This window comes from Maylandia zebra, unplaced genomic scaffold, assembly GCF_041146795.1.
Source record: "Maylandia zebra isolate NMK-2024a unplaced genomic scaffold, Mzebra_GT3a scaffold01, whole genome shotgun sequence".
NCBI lineage: Eukaryota > Metazoa > Chordata > Actinopteri > Cichliformes > Cichlidae > Maylandia > Maylandia zebra.
In genome coordinates this window covers 1,897,901-1,906,879 of record NW_027490031.1, presented here as the reverse complement: position 1 = coordinate 1,906,879, position 8,979 = coordinate 1,897,901, and the positions used below count along the sequence as shown (strand labels likewise).

The 8,979-nt window shown below is 41.1% G+C and overlaps 1 protein-coding gene across 12 annotated transcripts in view; it reads left to right on the top strand.

Moving 5' to 3' along the window:
• The first annotated feature begins 4,770 nt into the window (after positions 1-4,770).
• Positions 4,771-8,979, top strand: part of LOC101477089 (protein NLRC3) — a 374,972-nt gene continuing 370,763 nt past the window's right edge. For 11 of the 12 annotated variants that reach the window (XM_076880851.1, XM_076880850.1, XM_076880848.1 and 8 more), the window contains exons 1-2: positions 4,771-4,868; positions 7,259-7,356. The gene's annotated coding sequence lies outside the window, so the exon portion shown is untranslated. The remainder of the gene's footprint in view (positions 4,869-7,258; positions 7,357-8,979) is intronic. The other variant, XM_076880843.1, reaches the window with a different exon arrangement.

Sequence of the window (8,979 nt, the reverse complement as noted above, 5' to 3'; positions counted from 1 at the left end):
AAATGTCAAAAATCTGCTTTTCATAATATAAATATCATTAAATAACTTTAGAAAGACTTCTATTTGACTCTTTACATTTAATGTTATAAAAAGATATATTTTATGTTTTAAATAATCTTAAAATGTTAGTCTGCCAAATGTGCAGCAATTTAATTTCTTTATTCTCTTTAGCTGATAGTTTGTGGGGCCCAGTTAGAATGTATAACTGCATCTCTACCAGTTTCTCTGCACTCCAGCCTCTTCTGGGCCATGTGAGGGATGTTCCTTAAGGCAGGAGAAATTATCTCCACGAAAAGGAACAGGTTCGGCCATCGCACAGTGGAACAAATTCTCTTCTTAAATAAAAATGAAAAAGGGTTACCTTAAATGCATCATGTTTTTAATTTGCAAGTTCATAAGCATTTTCCGTTTCCATTTCACAATCAATTCTACCCCCAGGTCAAAAATATGTATAGGAAAATTACCCTAATGTAATATTATTTATAAAAATACCCGTCTAGCAATTAACTGCATAAGTACATGGAGGCGGGACCTCACAGCAGAAGCCTACTCCATAATGTGTTGTACATTATTATATGTATATATATGTAACGTGGTATTTTTCAATTATTGTATTTACCAACATCAAGAAGTCACAAGCAAAGAAAGACCACACCATGGTGCATGTTTAAACAAGGAGAGTTTACTGGTCAAAATTATTTATTAAAGAAATAAACAACATTTTTGTCACCCCAAAAAAATACACGTTCAAAGCAACACAACGGCGGCCCAATATCAGCAGAATTGCTTTATTTTATAATAAAGTTATTTGCTGTGCAGCAGTTGAAATACTGACAAGTATAGCTGGACTATTTCTTTTAACTATTTTAAACCAGAGGCTTCAGAGGCAGGTTCAGCAGCCTCTGCACTGCTGTGCCATCAGTCTGTTGGACAGTATTTGATAGATTTCATCAGGGAAAAATGAAGGAACATCAGCAACTGGTCAGAAACACTTATGCTTTATACATCATGCTTTTCTTATGCAACATCCTCACATGAATCATGAAACTTGGACAACATTTAAAGTATCGTAGCTCTGTTGCTACATTTACTTACTGTTGTTTTAATGGTAATAGTCAAAGTGTGATTGGTGATTTGTGAACAGCAGAAAGGAGGAAAGCACTAATGCTGGCACAAGGGGCCACATGCCAGTGTACTCCAAGTGCCAGCCTGGGTAAATCAGACTGAAGATGGACTCATGGGATACTTACTGAATATGATTTTGAAATATCATAGAATCACTACAGAACAATTACCAAACTCAACTTTGATATTTGTATGTATGTAGCAGCAGCAGCAATGACAGAGAAATCATTTCTTGAAGAAACTATGATGTTCATTTCTTCACATTTGACTTCAAATGTCACAAATCGAGTATTTCAAGTCCATTTTGGGGGTTTTGATGAGTTAAATCAATGAACTGGATCACTGATTAGAGATCATACAGTTAAATGCACATTAGAAATGGTCCAGCAGTACAACAGCTAACACATGGATGTGAGTGATTCCACTGTGAAAGTTTCACATGAATTGTGGGTAACATACAATAATGTTTGCGCTAACATAAGATCTAAACACAGACTGAACAGCTGACTGAGGACATTTATAATCTGACCTCACATAAACACATGTTCATCAATGAATTATTGTCAACGTTTATCATCTGCAGTCTCTCATGTAGAGTCCACTCTGCTCTTCCTTAGTCTGCAGCTCCGCCTCCTCAGCCCTGAACCCGTCTGATTGGCTGCTCTGCTCTCACTTCTCTCTGTATTTGCTCTCATTGGTTCCCCACACTCTGGACTCTGTTCAGCTTTTTATTGCAATGATAAAGCCGTTAAAAAAGGAGCTTCAAGATCTTCAGCGCAGAGGGATCATTACACCAGTAGAATGCAGCACAGACTGGATCAGTGGGATGGTTGTGGTCCAAAAGCAGAGTGGGGATTTAAGGGTGTGTATAGATCCAAAACCCTTAAACAAAGCCCATACTACGGAGCCACTTCCCATTGCCCACCATTGAGGACATTTTGCCAGATCTGTCAAAGGCTAAAGTGTTCTCTGTCTGCGACGTGAAGAGTGGATTCTGGCACGTGAAACTGGAGGAGGAGTCGAGCTACCTGACAACATTTTAGACTCCGTTTGGACGCTACAGATGGCTGAGGATGCCAATGGGGATAAGTCCAGCTCCGGAAGTGTTCCAGAGGAAGCTCACACAAGCTTTGGATGGTCTGGCAGGGATCTACATCATTGCAGATGGTGTGCTGATCACGGGTCAGGGGGACACAGATGCTGGAGCAGTACGTGACCATGACGAGAAGCTGAGACAGTTTTTGACTCGTTGCAGGCAGAAAAAACATTAAGTTAAACGCAGACAAATTTAAACTTAAATAGAAGCAGACTACGTACATTGGACATCAGCTGACATGCAACAGTCTGAAAGTAGACCCAGAGAAGGTTAGCTCTATAGAACAAATGCCCAGACCTACAGACGTGAAGGCAGTACAGAGACTGTTAGGTATGGTGAACTACTTAGCAAAGTTTTGCCCACATCTGTCTGACAACTGTGACATACTGAGACAGCTGGCACAGAAAGACAGTGAGTGGAACTGGACAACTCGACATGAAGACGCATTCCAGAGACTGAAAGAGACTATAGCAGAGGCTCCAGTCCTGAAATACTACTGCCCAGAGGAAGAGCTGACAGTACAATGTGACGCTTCTGACAAAGGGTTAGGTGCAGCACTCATGCAGAAGGGTAAGCCTGTGGCTTTTGTGAGTAGAGCACTTACACGTACAGAGCAAGGTTATGCCCAGATCGAAAAGGAGCTTTTGGCTGTAGTTTTCAGTATGGAGAAGTTTCATCAGTACACATATGGTCGTAAAGTGGTGGTACACAGTGATCACAAACTCTTAGAGACCATTGTAAGAAAACCGCTGTTGAGTGCACCCAAACGGTTGCAAAGGATGCTTATGCGCATTCAAAAATATGACATAGATGTGGTGTATGTGCCAGGCAAAGACATGTTATTAGCAGACACGTTGAGCAGGGCATATCTTCCAGAGTGCTCACCACAGGGCTCCATAGAGGAGGAGACCCATCTCACCTGACAGACTAAACAGCATAAGGACTGCTACACAAGAGGACAAAGCACTACAGATCCTCATAGATACAATTCACAGAGGTTGGCCGACAGACAAAAGAGCCACTGACGGTGACATCAGACCATACTTCTCATTCCAGGATGAACTGAGTAGTCAGGATGGACTTGTGTTTAGAGGTGAACGTCTTGTTGTCCCGACTACCATGAGACAGGAGATCATAACTAGACTACACTCGACACACCTAGGTGTAGAAGGTTGTCTAAGGAGAGCCAGAGAGTGTGTGTATTGGTTAGGCATGAACGAACAAATTAAGACTTATATGACTAAGTGTGACATCTGCAGGTCAGTTGACTACAGACAGCAGAAAGAGACCTTGGTCTCACCTGAGATCCCGACTAGACCATGGGCTAAGGTGGGCTCAGACCTGTTTATTCTTGACAACAAGGACTACCTTATCACAGTGGACTACTATTCAAACTTCTGGGAAATTGACTATCTCCCGGAAACTAAGTCCAGCACAGTGAATAGAAAGCTGAAGGCTCACTTTGCCAGACAGGGCATCCCGGACATTGTTGTTTCAGATAATGGACCACAGTATACGTCCGGTGAGTTTCTGAGATTTAGTCGACTGTGGGATTTCCAGCACAAAACGTCTTCACCAGGTTACCCCCAGAGTAACGGGAAGGCTGAATCAGCAGTGAAGACAGCAAAGAGGCTGCTGATTTTCAGCTTTTCAGACCTTTGTCTGGGTGCTAATCCAGCTGTGTGTGTTTGTGATGACAGTAAATAAATGTCAGACTTACAGCTCCTTTTTACTGCATTAAAGTGATGACTTCAGCGCTTTGACATGGATGGCAGTGAAAGCAGGAAATGACAAATGTAGCACAGCAGCAGCGTTTAACACGTATGAGCTGGAAACAGAAACTCTGGTATGAACATCAGTCATAGAACAGCTTACAGCGTCTTTTGCTCTGCTACAGTTTAGATGGATTTGCATTAAAGAGGCAAAGAGACTAAAATCGTTAGGGTTAGGAGGTCAAAAGTCAGAACTGCTGTGGGTCTGAGGGCAGCTTCACGCTGGAGAAGGATGGAGTCTGACCTGAGCCAGTGTTTGACATGAACGCATCAGCATTGCTATCAGTGAGCCCAACGACAGCCGTTAGCATCATTTCAGTGTTTCAGTCATTTAAAAACACTTCCTGTCTCTGTGGTGGTTACAGTGACATGATGCAGTTTGCATTTTCACCTCCAGAGGGCGACAAATCAGCACAGACAGAGAGCTCCATTCAAACTTTGCTGCCATCAGTAATAATGCTTCAAATATAATCATCAGTGTTTGAGCAGTTATGATATCAGGGACAATCTAGACATGTGTGACAATACTGAACATGTCACATGACCCTCCTTAAACTGCACTTTCATTCATGACTTCAACATGTTGAAATGAGCTTGAAGAAACGTCAGTTTACTGCTGAAATATTCAACCGCTGCAGGAAAAAGAACAACAAAGTGATGACAGATGTTTGTGTTTCAAACAGGAAAACCAACAGAAAAAAATCACAACCTGTCAGAGATTTGGGAGTTTCCGAGGTTCACCTGAACGCAGCATATAGGGTTTCGATGGACCTGAGTGTCCTCAAACGCCTCTTTGGGTGTTTCTCCTTCTTTCCAAGATTCGTCTTTCCTGAAATTCGTGGAGCTTGTTGTTGGTGTGTGTGTTTGAAGAAACTGTAAGTTTGCTTTGTTTCCTCCTTTAACAGTTTGTCTTTAGGAACTTTACTGTTTGTTCAGCTCACGTTTGGTTTCTTCACACAACAAACTGTGTTTTTATTTCTGTTCTCTCCATTAAAGTCAGCGTGTAACGTTTTCCTGGCTAACAGGGACACACCAAACGAGCAACAGCTAATGGAGAGAGTCTGAGCTCCGCTTTTTATATTCACAGAGACAGCGGGAGATAGTCAACTTATTATTATTATTATTTTATATCGTTATAGCTTATATTTAGATCACTGACCTTACTCACTCACTGGCTTAAAACTACTGCGTCATAAACTGTTGGCTCTGTTCCAGCAGCCTATTCCCTCCAAAGCAGAGACAGGACCGTGGAGCAGGGTTTGCATTTCAAGTGTGACTGACTGGATTATGCTGGGCAGACACTGGGCGATTTTTGACTCATTTTGAGCCGATTTTTCAGTCGTGCGACCGTTTTGGTGATCGGCCCGAGTTTCGCCTTCATCGTGCGTCGTGCATCGTGTAGTATACGTGGGGTAGCGAGAAGCGATTAACACCTCACGACCACCTCCCGATCATCAATCGCTTGGTCATAAAAAATTAAACCTGTTTGAAATCCTGTCGGCTGTCATGAGCGTGTCACCGCAGCATCTCACACTGCGCACGCGCAAAAACAGAAATGAAAGTGAAAAGACGGAGCAGCACGGCAGTGCGGCGTGTGATCTGGACACAAGAGATGGAGGCACAACTTGTAGGACTATGGCTCATCCGAGCCTTTTCGATGTGTCCTCACAAAATCATCACGACCACAACAACCGTGAAAATAATTGGATGGACATCGCTGCTCAATCACAGCTGATCAATGTTTTTCATTAGTAATTTAGCAAAGTTGATGGTGGTGGCGTGTCTGTGTGAGTGAAAGACAGAGAGAGCGAGCGACAGAATTTCTGTTATAACCTTCATGTTATGGACGCACAGTGTGAGCACTCGGGTCGATCAGAGCATCGGGCCGTATAGTGTGAGACCTGCATCGGGACCTATGAACTTCTAACCCCTGCGAGTCAATCTTACAGTTCGAGCAGAAGCTGAGACTGAAAAAATCGCACAGTGTCTGCCCAGCTTTAGACGAAACAAAAGTTGCTATATTTGACTTAATGTGTTTGGTTAATCACTCAAACTATTTAGAAATGATATGCACATCAGTAATCAATTTTAATTTTAATAGACGTCACAATAAAGTTTTGCATTTTTTCTTAAGGGGAATTATATTTAGAAAATATTTTTACTTTTAAAAATGACATTGTAGGGATGTAAAAGCATTGACTTGTAGAATAATGTTATGGCATCTATTTGAATAGTAAGACTCACCAATAAAAGACACTTATATCTGTACAAATTAGACATAATTTGGGCCAAATTACAGATGTTATTCAGTCTGTGTATTTCAGTGTAAAATAACATTTGTTAACATGTAGATTTTTTGTAAGTTTTTCTTTATTAAAATTTGGGGAATTAAACTGAATTGAGTTCTGTCCTTTTTTCATAGGACAGATATATTTTTGTTGAAACAGAACAACAGTTACTGTAAAAATGAAAGAAATGCAGCAAACAATTAATTTGGGGATTATATTTTGTTTTTTCACCTCTTATGATCTTGCAATTACTTAATTCAGAATAGATCCATTGTTTCTAATGAATGTTAAAAAATACGAATGCAAGCTCTGTTTGAATGGCGGAGTGACTCAGATGGTTGGATCCAGTTGTGCTGAACGTTCTTTATCCACTGCGTGATAATGCTGACAGTATGGACAAACATGTATATCTCTGTATTTTTACAATTCTGGAGGTTTCATTGTATGTAACAGTGCTGCTATGATCTAATATTTCTGCACAACTGGGCTGTTTGAATTTAAAAAAAGCTGAGAAAATGCACTTTAAGCTCATGGTCACTGTAAAACTGTAACATAAATATAGTTTGGCTAAATAGCTGAACTATTAAAAACTGTGTGGTATTGGTCAAATGTTCTAAGCTCTAAGCTGCATTTCAATGTTAATATCACCCAGTAGTTTCCCGTGTGAGTACATGTAGTTAATAGCAGTTTAAAATAAGGAGTTTGACTTAAAAAGACTTTGATCAGTGTTTCTACAGCAGCTCTGAGAACCTTTTTTTCTAAATCCTCTAAATTCCAGATCTCAATCATCTTTATGTAGCCTGTTGTACTGTTCATGGTCTCAGTAAAGTTTATTTGAAAATAAAAGAGACTGAAGTCATGCAGAAAACTGAAGAGGCGAAAGTCCCTCTGTGTGCTGTATTCAGGATCAACACTCCTAGATTAATTCAGAAATTAATCTAATCTAAAATCTCCTCCTCCCACCTGTCCTGCTTCAGGTGGAGTCCCGCCTCCTTCCAGGAAGCCGCCCACCTGTGTGTCCGTGTTTAGTGTCCAGGTGTGGAGCTTGTTGTTGGTGTGCGTGTTTGAAGAAACTGTAAGTTTGCGTTGTTTCCTCCTTTAACAGTTTGACTGTTTGTCTCTGTGATGTTTGGACCAAATGTTCAGCTCTTATTTCAGGACAAACTTTGATCACTCTTGTGTTTGAAGACAAATCCACATGATTATAGATTATTGATTGAATCAGACAATTTGATGAACAGCTGATGTTTCATTGATTTCTTTACTTTTTTTATTCGGAAGAAAACTGTCGTCTCTCCATTAAAGTCAAACACACAGCAGTGTATTTCTGTTTCCTGCTAGTCTTTTCAAAATAAAATATCAGTATTGTACCAGCACAGGCATCCTTTCACTCCCACTACCTCTGCCTGGCTGAATCAGCTCCTTGTTGGCGTTGGTGTTTAGTCCCATTCATACACTCATTCAGACTCTGCACAGTGATTTGCTGACAGACACACACTACTTTGTGGTTTCTTGGCTTCATTAAAACTGTGAGCATCATCTACAGACTGTGTGCTCTACCTCCTTTGTCACAGACTTTGGAGCTGGGCTGTGACAGAAATAGACAAAGGTTTTATGTCTTTACAAGTCAGCATGTAAACTTTCCTTCGCCTTAAACTCCGTCTGAGCAGTCAGACAGCATATTTTGAGTGAAGACATGAAGGTGTGGCCTGCGCGCGCACAGATATGCAAAGACAAGAAGCTGCAGTTAATTCCAGTTTGAAGTAAGACTCTAAGATCAGTTTGTACACAGACAGTAAAAAGCTGCATTAAGATGAAGGAAAAGCTGTGAGTGAAGCTCCTCGTTCATGTGATTTGTTTTCATTAAAGGGACATTTTTTCTGCTTCCGTTGGAGACACTTTTACTCTGTGTTTGATGGAGTGTTTGTTGTTTCTGAATCATGAGCTGCAGTAAAGATGACTTCTGTTTATCACGTTCATTGTTCACATGTTGTTCAATGAACTTGACTCTTGCTTTAAAAAGGAATGCTTCTATTTTCCTTTTTGTCTTTTTACTTCCTCTTACTGTGAAAATCTGCCTCCTCTCCTCCCTGTCTCTTTTGTCATTAAGCTTGAGCTCTGACTCCTGATAGTAGCTCTGTTTTTCAGTAAGAGGTACAGTAAGCTTGGAGTTTCATACTTGTTTGTAGATACGTGAATTTCAGTCAGCAGTACACACTACTGAGGATGGGAAGATGTTGAATTGTGAAAATGTGACAAAGCTCAGCTCCATCTTATTACATACAGGACTAATTACAGTATTTTCATCCATCTATCCATGCTACAATAGGGCGAGAGGCAAAGTATTTGCTAGATACACAGAAGTCAGAGCTCATCAAACACAGAGAAACAGAAACCTTCTCAGTATCAGCAAGCAGCTGAACAAACAGGTCAATCAGAAAAAAGAATAATAGGAAAACAATAGGGAGGACAAGAGTCCACAAATGAAGAGACAGTTCTGGGGGAGTGTCCAACAATGGTGCAAGACCAGGAGAGAGAGGCCAGCAACAGAGTGAAGCAATTCAGGGGACTTGGTATGGGAACAGCACTGGCTGAGGAGATGGGACTCCCTGGGAGAAAGAGGAGGGAGCCAGCGGCAGACCTGTTCAGGGGACCAGAGGCCAGTAATGGAGTGCCCCGTTTACTGAGGAGGTGGCCA